The following is a 16,931-nucleotide window of genomic DNA, read 5'->3' on the forward strand; positions in this document are numbered from 1 at the left end:
GGCACAGGGTCTCCAGGCAGGGTCACTATGATGGCACAGAGGCACAGCGTCTCAGGCAGGGTCACTATGATGGCACATAGGCACAGCATCTCCAGGCAGGGTCACTATGATGGCACAGAGGCACAGCGTCTCAGGCAGGGTCACTATGATTGCACAGAGGCACAGCATCTCCAGGCAGGGTCACTATGATGGCACAGAGGCACAGCATCTCCAGGCAGGGTCACTATGATGGCACAGAGGCACAGCATCTCCAGGCAGGGTCACTATGATGGCACAGAGGCACAACGTCTCTAGGCACGGTCACTATGATGGCACAGAGGCACAGCGTCACAGGCAGGGTCACTATGATGGCACAGAGGCACAGCACCTCAGGCAGGGTCACTATGATGGCACAGCGTCTCAGGCAGGGTCACTATGATGGCACAGAGGCACAGCGTGTCAGGCAGGGTCACTATGATGGCACAGAGGCACAGCGTCTCAGGCAGGGTCACCATGATGGCACAGAGGCACAGCATCTCTAGAAAGGGTCACTATGATGGCACAGAGGCACAGCGTCTCCAGGCAGGGTCACTATGATGGCACAGAGGCACAGCGTCTCCAGACAGGGTCACTATGATGGCACAGAGGCACAGCGTCTCAGGCAGGGTCACTATGATGGCACAGAGGCACAGCGTCTCCAGGCAGGGTCACTATGATGGCACAGCGTCTCAGGCAGGGTCACTATGATGGCACAGAGGCACAGCGTCTCAGGCAGGGTCACTATGATGGCACAGCGTCTCAGGCAAGGTCACTATGATGGCACAGAGGCATAGCGTCTCAGGCAGAGTTACTATGATGGCACAGAGGCACAGCGTCTCCGGCAGGGTCACTATGATGGCACAGAAGCACAGCGTCTCAGGCAGGGTCACTATGATGGCACAGAGGCACAGCGTCTCTAGGCAGGGTCACTATGATGGCACAGAGGCACAGCGTCTCAGGCAGGGTCACTATGATGGCACAGAGGCACAGCGTCTCAGGCAGGGTCAGTATGATGGCACAGAGGCACAGCGTCTCCAGGCAGGGTCACTATGATGGCACAGAGGCACAGCGTCTCCAGGCAGGGTCACTATGATGGCACAGAGGCACAGCGTCTCAGGCAGGGTCACTATGATCGCACAGAGGCACAGCGTCTCAGGCAGGGTCACTATGATGGCACAGAGGCACAGCGTCTCAGGCAGGGTCACTATGATGGCACAGAGGCACAGCGTCTCAGGCAGGGTCACTATGATGGCGCAGAGGCACAGCGTCTCAGGCAGGGTCACTTGTTGCCTCTCAGTAGGCAGTGACGACCTGGTTCAGGAGCAGCACGGCGACCACACCCCAGGTCGCTCGGTCCATCAGCACGCAGACACCAATGTGGTGGACGGCAAATGGCGTTTATTAACAGATATCACAGCGTTATATACCTTAGGTTTACAACGTCACGTCCGTCTGCTTGCCTCACATACTCCTACCTACCTAGGGAGGGGCTACTATCTTTCCGTACAGCGCGAGATCTTCCGACCGCCACACCCTAACTACCTACATTTCCCCCCTCCCTATGCAAAACTAAATTAGTTAAAATGTAACAGTCTTAAAAATTTTTGTGCTTCTACCTTAGTGCAATATTTTTGTGAGTAAAGTGACTACAGTGAACGGTAAGGCACTATAAATTAGTTAGAACTAGGAGGTAATAGTGTACAATACTGTGTAAGTAATCTTTAGAGGTAGACTAAATAATGTTAGCAGCAAGACACCATAAACTGGTGAAAACTAGAAAGTGACAGTAATGGATTGTAACTAGGGATAACTAGGGATAACTGGGGATAACCCTAGGTAAATGCCTCCTTTTAAAGGAGTTGTTGGCGTTCAATTAGCATTATGTTAACTCGGTCTAGTCGGCTTCTAACAAACGCTACAAGCTTATTCAGTATGCAGGGTCCGAAGATTAGTGCTAGCAGACCTACAATGACCGGCCCCGCTAAAGCAGATATAAGGGTGGCTAGCCATGGTGACTGGCTAAACCATGACTCAAACCATCCCTGTAGGGCTTCTCTATCTCTTTTCCTCTTGTCTAGACCCTCTCTAAGTTTGGCCATTGTGTCTCTGACAATCCCGGTGTTGTCCACATACACACAACATTCCTCTCCTAGAGCCGCACAAAGTCCGCCTCGTTGTAGAAACAAGAGATCTAGTCCCCTGCGATTTTGCAAAACAACTTCGGACAATGATCTCAATGACTTTTCCAGAGCGGTGATCGATTGTTCAATCCGGTCCAAATCTTCATCTACTGCTGCTCTAAGGGAATGAAACTTTTGATTCTGTTCCACTAACGACGCTATCCCTGTTCCCGCCCCCGCGGCTCCAATGGAAAGAAGGGTAGCTATGGTTAAGGCGGTAATGGGTTCTCGTTTTTGTATGTGACCTAAAGCTGAGGAGGGTTGGTGATTATACATGAATTCTTCGGGATGGTACATGATTCTCGGAATGATCGTTACCTGTATGCAAAACTCCCTGTTTTGGTTAAACACGTTGAGAGACACACATGGTGTAACTCCAGTTTTTGAACAAATCCATTTGGTATTGCCAACAGGAATTAACCATTTGGCTTTCGACCCCTTTTCTAGTGTGAACTCGTTTGCGCATAACGCCTTTTTGTTAGAGGGTACTTTACCGATGCATGTCCCTTGTCCTGATACATGTTGCATTGTTATTCCTGGGTTGTTTGTGGAATTCCACAGACATTGTGGTGGATTAGACCCGTCTGTCAGTCCTGGTTCGGAGGGTATACCTATTGCTTCGTAAAAAGGGGGCCTTACGTCGTAGCAAAGCCAGCAATTTACTGTCACATTGGGATTGGTAGAATTCAAGAGCTGGTACGTTGTGTTCAGCAGCTTCCACAGGGGAGGCATCTCAGGTGTCGAGGTACTTGATGTCTTGGTACTATCTACTAAGGGCATGAATGGTTGTAGGCCAAGGACCGAGTTAGGTCCAAGTGTCTGGGGTGCATGTAACCTGACTTTGATGATTTGTATTAGTGTTCCTGAATCCTTGAAAGTTTTGTGAAGAAATGCTGACCACATTTTACCTACAACCCAACCCGCATTATTCGGATTTTGGACCTCAATAGTTATAAAGGAGCAGTCACCACTCTGTCTTAGCACTTGATTGAACGCAAACACTGGAGGGGAACACCCTTCTGGTCCCCATCCTACTCTCAGAAATTCATCCTCTTTCTGCGGCCTCCATCTATTGCTTGTAACAATGGTCTCACACCCCCAATATCCGCAAAACATATATCCTGGATAGTTGCAGTAACTCTTTCCTGGGTTTGAGCTAGGACACCAATACGTTCCCCATATCGATTTAGATGTGGGAAACAGGTCATGGAATGTAACTGTGAAAGTCGGAGCACCTGCTGTTATGCTTTCCTTAATCACTCGGTTGTTTGAGGCGTCCCATAGGAGCCACTTAAATGGCTGATGGTGGCTGTAACCTGGTTCCGCTTTACCTGTAGCAACAAACCCCAGAATCAAGATCACACAGAAGTGTCGCAGCTTCCCTCCTCGGAAGCCGCTTCGCTGCTGTCTGGATTCTATCAGTGCGGAACTCTCGGGCCCAGATGGGATGCTCGCTGGCTTGTTGACTTCTCTGGTCACCGGGGTACACGGGTCACGAGGGTGTCCGATGATCCGGTCCTGAAAACAGAAACTCACAGTTTTCATTAGTTTTAGCTTGAAGATCCGGCTTAATGGACTTAAGCGGACACCATTTGATTCCGCCATCTTTTTTGACTGCGGCATACCCTCGCCCTGTCAGAACTAATTTCCACCCTGGTTCCCATTCTCCCAGCTCATTTCTGACCACAACTGACGGGCCTTCCTCTAGCGCTCGAGTGGCCCAATGTTTTTGGACAGGACTATTCGCCTCCTCCCCCCTGGGGAATTGGTTTAGTGCCAGCAAAGCAGTCGCTAGCAAGCGAGCCTGATCTCCCGAGGGAATGGTGTTGGCAAAACCCTCTGAGTTTGCTAAGACTTCCAGCTTAGATTTCAGAGTTTGGTTCGCTCGTTCGACTATCACCTGTCCTGTGCTGTTGTACGGGATCCCATGTATTAGAGTGATACCCCATTTCTGAACGAATGCTTGGACTGATTTGGACACAAAATGTGAACCATTATCTGTTTTGATCTGATTAGGGACACCTAGCCACGCCATGGCTGTCAGCCAGTGTTGAATGGTTGCTTTGGAGTTGGCCCTAAGATGCTGTGTAGCTACGATCACCCCGCTATATGTGTCCACGGTTACTGCTAGCCATGCTCGAGGTTTCAGCAACTGGCAGAGCGTAAAGTCCGACTGCCACACCTCGGAGGCTTTGAGACCTCTGGGGTTGACTCCACTGGACCACAGTGGTGCTTTTTGACAGTGGGGACACGTAGCTACTATGTGCTTTGCGTCAGTGGTCGAAATCCCACACCTCTTTGCTAGAGCCTTAGTTCCAATGTGGAGTGACTCGTGTAGCTGACGGGCATCTCTTAGTGTCCATAACCCTTTTGCAGCGGCGTCTGCTTTATCGTTGCCGATCTGGTAAAACCCTTTGATTGGGTCGTGGCTGTTCACGTGGATGACCGATATGGTTCCTTTTCGGGAGGAAAGTGCTTCTTCTAGCATTAGAGCAGCTGCAGATGTTGACACGCCAGGCCCCGACATGGCCAAGCAAAGTTTGGCAACGAACATGGAATCGGTCACTATGTTGAGGTGTTCAGTTGGGAACAGTCCACATGCCAGCACCACGGCCGTCGCTTCCAGCAACTGGACTGAGAGCGTGCTGTCTGTCATTTTGACGCGGTGCCATTCTTCTCCCGATTGCCATACTACTGCTGCGGTTGAGGTCACTGAGGATGCGTCTGTGAAGACCGTTGGTCCCTGCTGGGGTCGGTCCATGATCTTCTGTGGAAGGTCGATGTTGGAAATCTTCAGCATCTGAGCCCAAGGAGGCTTGATGGCATGGTGGACCTCTCCGCGAAATCCTGCAAGGGCTACGGCCAGAGATTCCGACATTGCCACTGATTGCGTTAACAGCTGTTTGCGCAAGGGTAAGAATATCCTGGCAGGTTCAATACCTAGGTGCCTTAAGGCGAGTTTTCGGCCTTTCATGATGAGGTTGCCAAGACACTCGACTCCTGGAGAGAATGCGCGTGACGGTTTTCCCAGGACTATCCACTGTATTGGTCGAGCCTTTTCATGAGGGCCCTGAGCCAGTGCTCCTACTCCTCCTCCTTCTGTGAAATATACATACAGATCGAGTGGTTCGTGTGGGTTCCACCTGGCAAGCGTGCTTGATGATATTTGCTGCTCGATAAAATCGAGAGAGTCCATTGGTTCTGTTGTCAGGGTCTTCTGTTCCCACGGGTTTTTTCCTTTCAAAAGATCGTGCAGAGGAGCCATGGTCTCGGGAGGAATCAAGACGATGTTGCGGAGCCATTGCAAGGATCCCACTAACTGTTGCACATCATGAAGCGTCTTGATGTCCCGACGGATTTTTATCTGGGGAGGGGTTATGTAAGAGTCTGTGATCCCCACTCCCAAAAAGCTCACGCATGGTCCCTTTTTAATTTTTGCACTCGCGATTTCAAACCCGTTTGTTTTTAGGGTTTCCGAAACTGTTGACACCAGCTGGTCCACCTGACTTCCTGATGGTGCTGCGATCAGGATGTCGTCCATGTATTGAATGATTGTCGCGGTCGGGTCACTGCGTCGAACTGGTTCCAGCGCCCGATCCACCGTGATCTGGCAGATGGTAGGCGAGTTGATCATTCCTTGAGGCAGCACTTTCCACTGGAAGCGTAGGTTAGGGCGCTGGCTGTTTGGAAACACAATAGAGAAAGCAAACCGCTCCTTGTCTTCTGCATGTAAAGGTATTGAGAAAAAACAGTCTTTAATATCAAGGACGGCGCAAGGTTGCCCCTCTGGTATCATAGAGTTCATGGGCAACATCGTTTGAACAGGACCCATTGGCTGAATTGTTTTGTTTACCTCACGCAGATCATGGAGGAGACGGAACCCTTCGCCGGTTCGCTTGGGTATTACAAAAACAGGAGTGTTCCAAGGGCTGGTAGAAGGCTCTATGTGACCCTGTTGTAGTTCGCGGTCGACTAACTTGAGAAGGGCATCCATTCGAGGCTTTGACAGGGGCCACTGCTCGACCCACACTGGGTCAGACGATTTCCATGTCAGTTTGATCGGTGGAAGTGGGTATGCAGCAGTGGCCCTCACCATAAATTTGTCACCCTGGCTTTCAGTAGGGCTAGAGCGTCCCTTCCCAACAGGGGTAGGACTCCTGGCAAGACGAATGGGAAAAGAGTAATGGTTTTTTCCGGACCCTTTTCTGTGTGGAGTGTGATTGCAACCAAATGAACACTCTTCCGAGCTCTGGTTAGTCCTCCGACTCCGCCTACCATGGGAGCTTCTTCAAGTTCCCAGCACGGAGGCCAGTTTGTTTCAGGGATAACTGTAACGTCTGCTCCGGTATCGATCAAGAAGGGGACACTAATGGTGGTGCTATTTGGGGCATTATAAAGGGAGCAAATACCCCACACCATTGGTGGGCTGTCACACTTTACGGCCAAAGCCACCCTGGGGTCTCGCCCCCAGAGGGTGGTGCTTGCTGTCCCTGAGATGGCGGCGGGTTTGGCTGGATAGCTAGCTGTGCTGTGAAGTTGGTCACCTGTTGAGGAGGCAGTGGGCTCGGAGGAATTGGTTTTTGAGGCACTAAGTTTGAGGGCGCCGAGTTCGGGAGTGCCGCACTCCACGTGGGGTTGGCATGGTTGGGCCGCCTCGTATCCCAAGTGGGAGAGGGCTGTGCACGGCCCGACTGCCCTCTCCCCCTCCCGTTTCCCTGGGTCTTGGATCTGCATTCCCTGGCGAAATGCCCTCTCTTACCACAGGCCCAGCATGGCCCTCTAGATCGGTTTTGGTTTTGGGGGGGGGCTGTTGACGAGTCCCCTACCTGAGGGCAATGTGCTGTGACGTGGCCCGACTGGCCACACTTAAAACACACCATCATGTTGGTTATTGCGGTGCAAACAGCTGCCTGAATTGGGGCTAAGTGTTCTTCTCTCGTGACATGTTTGATCATGTCCGCGATGCTGGACCCTGCCGGCAGTGATCGCAAAATGCCTTTGGTTTCTGAATTGCACTGCTGGCGTAGGCATTCTGCTGCAACTGGGCCTTTTGCCTCCGCAGGCAGTGTCGAGGAGTCGATCGCTGCCTGGAGGCGATCTACAAACTGCGTGAAGCTCTCGCTTTCACTTTGTTTTATTGTTGACCATGGCGATGGCTTGGCAATAACTCTAGAGGCTGTGCGAATGGCCTCTCTGGCTGCACGTGTAGTGGCCATAACTTCTTGAGCCCGCAAACCTTGGGCTTGTAGCTGGGGGGTCATCATTGCTGGATCCGAGCCCATCAGCCGCTGCAGGTTGGAACCGTGCAGCGGGTGATCCGCCCCGGCTACCTGGGCCAGTAGCCTTGCACAGTTGTCCTCCCACTCTTGTTTGAAAACGATCATCCCTGCCCCGTCAAAGATCAGCCTACAGGCTTGTTTAATGTCGTACGGGAGCAGGTCGTCTCCCCCGAAAACGCCGTCTATGAGGGTGGAGACCAGGGCAGAATTAAGCCCTTTATCCGCGATGGCTTTAACGATCGCTTGTATATCCTTTGGGTTTATCGGTGTGTAAACCCTTTGCCCCCCGTCCGCCACCCGGACCGGGAACGCCAGTGCGGCCGATGGAGCCCAATCGGCACACGCCATCTTAATCTTTCTCCAATCCGTGAGAGGAAATTTTTCCTTTCGCGGTTCCGCTTCGTATCGGAAGGAGATATTTTTGCTTTTAACTCTGTTTATTCCCGTTTCTTCCTCCGAGTATGAATCGGTATCTGAATCGGAGTCGAACTCGACTCGTCAGACACTTCCGTATCTGATCCGGAACTTGACTGGCCAGTTACTTCCGAGTTCCGGCCCCGCCCACTACCCTTATGGGCGGGCCGCTCTCTGCTCCGACCCCGCCCACTACGGGCGGGCCGTTCTCTGCTCCGACCCCGCCCACTACGGGCGGGCCGTTCCCTCCCTCTTGGCTCGCCCCGCCTCCTGCTCGGGGAGGTGTCCGCCCCCCGATGGCACCTCTCCAAATAGACGCCCCGATCGGCTCTCCGCCCCTTGTTCACGCCTCCACCCCCAAAGCTCAATGCTCTATTGTTCACTTCCACGCACTCGCTCGCACCTGCAAGGTCATTCTCCACATTCTCTGCCAACACTATCTCCCCGTGCCCTCCAAGGACACCATTCCACCCAAGAATTTCTTCATCCCTCTTCTCCCCCACGCGCTGGACGCCATCTTGGGGCGCATACGGCGGGGGTCTCGTCCCAACTCCCTCAGACTCTGTTTTCTCAGCAGCACGCCTAGCTTCCTCGACTAACCCACCCCAAAAAGATTTAACTCGCTCCTGCGTCTCATTTTCGCCTTCTCGCTGATCTTTGAGCTTAGCCGGACCGTCATTATCTGGAGAGTGAGGAGTCTGCATGGTCGCCCCGGGGGGGTCGCCCTCTCGCAGACCTTTAGGTTTAGCAGGATCGTCACTATCTGGGGAGTGCGGGGTCTGCGTAGCCGCCCCGACCCCCAGTTGTGGGGTGGCCAACAAACAAGCCTGTGCTGCCTTCCGGGTTTCCTGCGCTTGTCTAGCCTTCTGCAGAGCTTTTACAACTTTCCCCCATGACTTAAGGTTTTTCCCACTACCCGAGGACATCATTTCGTCGGCAAGCGCTTTAGTGCACTTGTCCCACACCTCCGGGTGGAGAATTTCCACCGGCTGTTCGATAACCCCGATTTGCAAGAGCCTCGCAACTGCGAGAGTAAAATCTTTAGACTTGCAATCAATACCCCATTGTTTATGTAACTGAGATACGACCTTCACGAGGGCTTCCATCCTCCTCGCGGGTCCGGGAGCGTCCTCCCCGCCGGGCTGGTCCTATCGCTCCGGCCGCTGTTCACTCGAATCCAGGCGATGTTCCCGGGTTTCGGCACCACTTGTTGCCTCTCAGTAGGCAGTGACGACCTGGTTCAGGAGCAGCACGGCGACCACACCCCAGGTCGCTCGGTCCATCAGCACGCAGACACCAATGTGGTGGACGGCAAATGGCGTTTATTAACAGATATCACAGCGTTATATACCTTAGGTTTACAACGTCACGTCCGTCTGCTTGCCTCACATACTCCTACCTACCTAGGGAGGGGCTACTATCTTTCCGTACAGCGCGAGATCTTCCGACCGCCAGACCCTAACTACCTACAGTCACTATGATGGCGCAGAGGCACAGCGTCTCAGGCAGGGTCACTATGATGGCGCAGAGGCACAGAGTCTCAGGCAGGGTCACTATGATGGCACAGAGGCACAGCGTCTCAGGCAGGGTCACTATGATGGCACAGAGGCACAGAGTCTCAGGCAGGGTCACTATGATGGCACAGAGGCACAGCGTCTCAGGCAGGGTCACTATGATGGCACAGAGGCACAGCGTCTCCGGCACGGTCACTATGATGGCACAGAGGCACAGCGTGTCAGGCAGGGTCACTATGGTGGCACAGAGGCACAGCGTCTCTAGGCAGTGTCACTATGATGGTACAGAGGCACAGCGTCTCTAGGCAGGGTCACTATGATGGCACAGAGGCACAGCGTGTCAGGCAGGGTCACTATGCTGGCACAGAGGCACAGCGTCTCAGGCAGGGTCACTATGATGGCACAGAGGCACAGCGTCTCAGGCAGGGTCACTATGATGGCACAGAGGCACAGCGTCTCTAGGCAGTGTCACTATGATGGTACAGAGGCACAGCGTCTCAGGCAGGGTCACTATGATGGCACAGAGGCACAGCGTCTCAGGCAGGGTCACTATGATGGCACAGAGGCACAGCGTCTCAGGCAGGGTCACTATGATGGCACAGAGGCACAGCGTCTCTAGGCAGTGTCACTATGATGGTACAGAGGCACAGCGTCTCAGGCAGGGTCACTATGATGGCACAGAGGCACAGCGTCTCAGGCAGGGTCACTATGATGGCACAGAGGCACAGCGTCTCCAGGCAGGGTCACTATGATGGCACAGAGACACAGCGTCTCCAGGCAGGGTCACTATGATGGCACAGAGGCACAGCGTCTCAGGCAGGGTCACTATGATGGCACAGAGGCACAGCGTCTCAGGCAGGGTCACTATGATGGCACAGAGGCACAGCGTCTCCAGGCAGGGTCACTATGATGGCACAGAGGCACAGCGTCTCCAGCAGGGTCACTATGATGGCACAGAGGCACAGCGTCTCCAGGCCGGGTCACTATGATGGCACAGAGGCACAGCGTCTCCAGGCAGGGTCACTATGATGACACAGAGGCACAGCGTCTCTGGCAGCGTCACTATGATGGCACAGAGGCACAGCGTCTCCAGGCAGGGTCACTATGATGGCACAGAGGGAGAGCGTCTCAGGAAGGGTCACTATGATGGCACAGACGCACAGCGTGTCAGGCAGGGTCACTATGATGGCACAGAGGCACAGAGTCTCAGGCAGGGTCACTATGATGGCACAGAGGCACAGCGTCTCCAGGCAGGGTCACTATGATGGCACAGAGGCACAGCGTCTCCGGCACGGTCACTATGATGGCACAGAGGCACAGCGTCTCAGGCAGGGTCACTATGGTGGCACAGAGGCAGAGCGTCTCAGGCAGGGCCACTATGCTGGCACAGAGGCACAGCGTGTCAGGCAGGGTCACTATGATGGCACAGAGGCACAGCGTCTGAGGCAGGGTCACTATGATGGCACAGAGGCACAGCGTGTCAGGCAGGGTCACTATGATGGCACAGCGTCTCCGGCAGGGTCACTATGATGGCACAGAGGCACAGCGTCTCCGGCACGGTCACTATGATGGCACAGAGGCACAGCGTCTCCAGGCAGGGTCACTATGATGGCACAGACGCACAGCGTCTCCGGCACGGTCACTATGATGGCACAGAGGCACAGCGTCTCAGGCAGGGTCACTATGATGGCACAGAGGCACAGCGTCTCCAGGGAGGGTCACTCTGATGGCACAGAGGCACAGCGTCTCAGGCAGGGTCACTATGCTGGCACAGAGGCACAGCGTCTCAGGCAGGGTCACTATGATGGCACAGAGGCACAGCGTCTCTAGGCAGTGTCACTATGATGGTACAGAGGCACAGCGTCTCAGGCAGGGTCACTATGATGGCACAGAGGCACAGCGTCTCAGGCAGGGTCACTATGATGGCACAGAGGCACAGCGTCTCTAGGCAGTGTCACTATGATGGTACAGAGGCACAGCGTCTCAGGCAGGGTCACTAGGATGGCACAGAGGCACAGCGTCTCCAGGCAGGGTCACTATGTTGGCACAGAGGGAGAGCGTCTCAGGAAGGGTCACTATGATGGCACAGACGCACAGCGTGTCAGGCAGGGTCACTATGATGGCACAGAGGCACAGAGTCTCAGGCAGGGTCACTATGATGGCACAGAGGCACAGAGTCTCAGGCAGGGTCACTATGATGGCACAGAGGCACAGCGTCTCCGGCACGGTCACTATGATGGCACAGAGGCACAGCGTCTCCGGCACGGTCACTATGATGGCACAGAGGCACAGCGTCTCAGGCAGGGTCACTATGATGGCACAGAGGCAGAGCGTCTCAGGCAGGGTCACTATGCTGGCACAGAGGCACAGCGTGTCAGGCAGGGTCACTATGATGGCACAGAGGCACAGAGTCTCAGGCAGGGTCACTATGATGGCACAGAGGGACAGCGTCTCCAGGCAGGGTCACTATGATCGGAGCCAGCCCAGCGAGAGCCGGAGCCGGCGGGGTTCAGCCGACCACGAGGTTCAGCCGAGATTAGGAAGCTCAGAGGGAAACGCACAGGGACAGCGTGATTCCCGGCGGGTCCCGATCGCCAAAGCCCCGGCAGCCATTGCGAGAGAGCGGTGACGTGGCGGGGGGCGTTCCCACGATGACGGCGACCACACCTCCTCCCCTTGCCTTGAAAAAGCCTTTGGGAGGGCAGCCACTAGTCGCTGCCCACCTGGTGTAGGGAGGAGCAACCAGCTTGTGTAGCGGGTGAGTCCCACCCACACTGTGCTGCAGCAGCGGGTGTGGGAGCTTGTGCAGCAGGGTGCGGAGAGCACTTGTTGCTTGTCAGCCCCTCTAGCTTATTGCCAGCGTCCCAGACTGCTGACAACCATGGTCGCCTCCAGAAGGAGAGCTTGCCTCAAACAGACTGTGGCTACACAGACTGAGGATGTGTCCCGAACGGTGGCTGTTCAGGTCTCCGGCTGCAGGGAGTGCCAGAGGCTGCTGCTGCCGGGGCAGGGGGGCCAGCACTCCACCTGTGTGAGGTGTGAGCAGGTGCAAGATCTGCTCGACATGATCGTCAAACTTAAGGAGGAGGTTGAGACACTGAGGACCATCAGGGAGTGCGAAAGGGAGATCGACTGGTGGAGTAACACCCTGACGTGCCAGTCGGAAAGGCCCCAGGGAGGTACCTCCCAAAAGGAGATGGACCTCCTGCCCTCTCGGACAGAGGCAGAAGTCCTGAGACGGCCCCACCCTTGTTGCTCTCGGGCAGAGGTAGGGGACCGAAAAGACGACGAGGGTTGGAAGCGTATTCCAGTTCGGCGTCGCGGGCAGCCCCCCTCCCTGCCTGCTTTGTCTCCCCAGGTGCCCCTCCGTAATAGGTTTGAGGCCCTGGATCTTGAAGAAGAGGTAGGTGAGGAGGTGGTGCCAAGCCTGCCTACAAGATCACATAGGAAGAGGCAGTCGACTTCACAACTTAAGACTGCCTCTGATAAGAAAGAAAGAAGGGTGATTGTAATAGGAAATTCCCTTCTGAAAGGAACAGAGGGCCCAATATGCAGAGTTGACCCTCATCTTAGGGAAGTTTGTAGTCTACCTGGAGCCCGGATCAAGGATATCACTAGAGAGCTCCCCAAACTGGTGCATCCGACGGACTACTACCCGCTGCTGGTCTTCCAGACAGATGGGGAGTAAGCTGCTTCCCGTAGTCTGAGGGGGATGAAGAATGATTTCAAGGTCTTGGGAAGGATGGTGAAAGACTCAGGGGCTCAAGTGATCTTCTCTTCACTCCTTCCATCTTCAAGTGATGATGTGGGATGGAATAGGAAAATTCACTCTCTAAATGGTTGGCTCCAAGACTGGTGCTACAGGCAGGGCTTTGGATTTTTTGATAATGGTTGGTTTTATAAGGCACCAGTCCGGACAGTGTCACATGGGAAAGGTTTATCTCGCAGGGGCAAAAGGATGCTGGGGCAGGAATTAGCTGGGCTCATTTGGAGAGCTTTAAACTAGGCTCGAAGGGGGGTGGGGTTGTAGCTGGGCTTGTCCCAGTGGGGCTACATTCTAAAACTGATGAGGACCGGGTGGCCTCCTATGCCCCTAGGGAGAAACTGGTGTGCTCTGCTCGCTCCCTGAAATGCCTGTACACCAATGCGCGCAGCATGGGGAATAAGCAGGAGGAGCTAGAATCCTGTGTTCGGTCGGGAGATTATGATCTGGTGGCAATTACAGAAACATGGTGGGACAGTTCACATGACTGGAATGTGGTCATGGATGGCTATGCCCTTTTCAGGAAAGACAGGCCAGCCAGGCGTGGTGGTGGAGTTGCTCTCTATGTGAGAGAGCAACTACAATGTACTAAATTCTGCCCAGGAGTGGATGACGAGCGAGTTGAGAGTGTATGGGTCAGGATCAAGGGGCAGGCTGGCAGGGCTGACACTGTTGTGGGCGTCTGCTACAGGCCACCAGATCAGGCTGAGGAAGTTGATGAGGCCTTCTATGGGCAGCTGAGAGTGGCCTCACAGTCACAGGCCATGGTTGTTGTGGGTGATTTTAACTTCCCTGATGTTTGCTGGAAGGACCATTCAGCCAGCCAGCCACAGTCCAGGAGGTTCCTCCAGTGCATTGATGATAACTTCCTCATGCAGATGGTGGAGGAGCCGACTAGGAGAGGTGCACTGCTGGATCTCATCCTCACTAACAAGGAGGGTCTGGTCGAAGCAGTAAAGGTTGAGGGCTGCCTGGGTTGCAGTGACCACGAGATGGTGGAGTTCAGCATCTCGTGTGTCAGGAACAGAATAGCAAGTAGAATTGCAACCCTGGACTTTAGCAGGGCTAACTTTGGCCTTTTCAAGCAATTGCTGGGGGAAATCCCATGGGCAAGACTGCTTGAAGGAAAAGGGGCCCAAGATAGCTGGGTGGCATTCAGAGATTGCTTCTTCCACGCTCAGGATCAGAGCATCCCCACACGTAGGAAGTCAAGGAAGGGAGCCAGGAGGCCTGCGTGGTTGAATAGGGATCTGTTGGGTATGCTCAAGCAGAAGAGGAGAGTTTACAGGTCATGGAAGCAGGGGCTGGCCACTTGGGAGGAATATAAGACTGCTGTTAGAGGATGTAGGAAGGCAGCTAGGATAGCCAAGGCCTCCTTAGAATTACAGCTGGCGAGAGGGGTCAAGGACAGCAAAAAGAACTTTTTCAAATACATAGCAGATAAAACTAACAGCAGAGGCAATGTAGGCCCACTGATGAATGGGGTGGGTGCCCTGGTGGCAGAAGATACAGAGAAGGCAGAGTTACTGAATGCCTTCTTTGTCTCTGTCTACTCTGCCGGAGGCTGTCCTGGGGAGCCCCGTACCCCTGAGACCCCGGATGAAGCCAGGTCAATGGAGGAGTTTGCTTTAGTCGATGAGGACTGGGTTAGGGAGCAATTAAATAGTCTGGACATTCATAAATCCATGGGTCCAGATGGGATGCATCCGCGGGTGCTGAGGGAGCTGGCTGAAGTCATTGCTGGACCGGTCTCCATCATCTTTGCCAAGTCTTGGGAAACGGGAGAGGTGCCTGAGGATTGGAGGAAAGCAAATGTCACTCCAGTCTTCAAAAAGGGCAAGAAGGAGGACCCGGGTAATTATAGACCGGTCAGCCTCACCTCTGTCCCTGGGAAAGTAATGGAACAGCTTGTCCTTGGTGCCATCTCAAGGCATATCAAGGATAAGAGGGTTATTAGGGGCAGTCAGCATGGCTTTACCAAGGGTAGGTCATGCTTGACCAACCTCATAGCCTTTTATGAGAATGTAACAAGGTGGATGGATGATGGCAGAGCGGTGGATGTGGTCTACCTTGACTTCAGTAAAGCCTTTGACACAGTCTCCCACAGCATCCTCACAGCTAAGTTGAGGAGGTGTGGTCTAGACAATAGAGTAGTGAGGTGGGTTGCAAACTGGCTTAGGGAGAGAAGCCAGAGAGTGGTAGTCAATGGTGCGGAGTCTAGTTGGAGGCCAGTATCTAGTGGAGTGCCTCAGGGGTCAGTGCTGGGGCCAATATTATTCAATATATTCATTAACGATTTGGACGAGGGAATTGAGTGTACTATCAGCAAGTTTGCTGATGACACCAAGCTGGGAGGAGTGGCTGACACGCCGGAGGGCTGTGCTGCCATCCAGCGGGACCTGGACAGGCTGGAGAGTTGGGCGGGGAATAATCTAATGAAATTTAACAAGGGCAAGTGTAGAGTCCTGCACCTGGGCAGGAACAACCCCAGGTTCCAGTATAGGTTGGGAGATTACATATTAGAGAGCAGTGTAGGGGAAAGGGACCTGGGAGTCCTGGTGGACAACAGGATGACCATGAGCCAGCACTGTGCCCTTGTGGCCAGGAAGGCCAATGGCATCCTGGGGTGTATTAGAAGGGGGGTGGTTAGTAGATCGAGAGAGGTCCTCCTTCCCCTCTATTCCACCCTGGTGAGACCACACCTGGAATATTGTGTCCAGTTCTGGGCCCCTCAGTTCAAGAAGGACAGGGAACTGCTGGAGAGGGTCCAGCGTAGGGCAACCAAGATGATTAAGGGAGTGGAGCACCTCCCTTATGAAGAAAGGCTGAGGGAGCTGGGTCTCTTTAGTTTGGAGAAGAGGAGACTAAGGGGGGACCTTATTAATGTTTATAAATATATAAAGGGTGAGTGCTATGGGGATGGAGCCAGGCTCTTCTCGGTGGCAAACAATGATAGGACAAGGGGTAATGGGATCAAGCTGGAACACAAGAGGTTCCACTTAAATTTGAGAAGAAACTTCTTCTCAGTGAGGGTGACAGAGCACTGGAACAGGCTGCCCAGGGAAGTGGTGGAGTCTCCTTCTCTGGAGACATTCCAACCCGCCTGGACATGTTCCTGTGCGACCTCACCTAGGTGTTCCTGCTCCAGCAGGGGGATTGGACTAGATGATCTTTTGAGGTCCCTTCCAATCCCAAACATACTGTGATACTGTGATACTGTGATGGTACAGAGGCACAGCGTCTCTGGCAGGGTCACTATGATGGCACAGAGGCACAGCGTCTCTGGCAGGGTCACTATGATGGCACAGAGGCACAGCGTCTCTAGGCAGGGTCACTATAATGGCACAGAGGCACAGCGTCTCCAGGCAGGGTCACTATGATGGCACAGAGGCACAGCGTCTCCGGCAGGGTCACTATGATGGCACAGAGGCACAGCGTCTCCGGCAGGGTCACTATGGTGGCACAGAGGCACAGCGTCTCTAGGCAGGGTCACTATGATGGCACAGAGGCACAGCGTCTCAGGCAGGGTCACTATGATGGCACAGAGGCACAGCGTCTCAGGCAGGGTCACTATGATGGCACAGAGGCACAGCGTGTCAGGCAGGGTCACTATGCTGGCACAGAGGCACAGCGTCTCAGGCAGGGTCACTATGCTGGCACAGAGGCACAGCGTGTCAGGCAGGGTCAGTATGATGGCACAGAGGCACAGCGACTCCAGGCAGGGTCACTATGATGGCACAGAGGCACAGAGTCTCAGGCAGGG

The sequence above is a fragment of the Streptopelia decaocto genome, assembly GCF_964273445.1.
Source record: "Streptopelia decaocto genome assembly, contig: HAP1_SCAFFOLD_557, whole genome shotgun sequence".
NCBI classification, from domain to species: Eukaryota; Metazoa; Chordata; class Aves; order Columbiformes; family Columbidae; genus Streptopelia; species Streptopelia decaocto.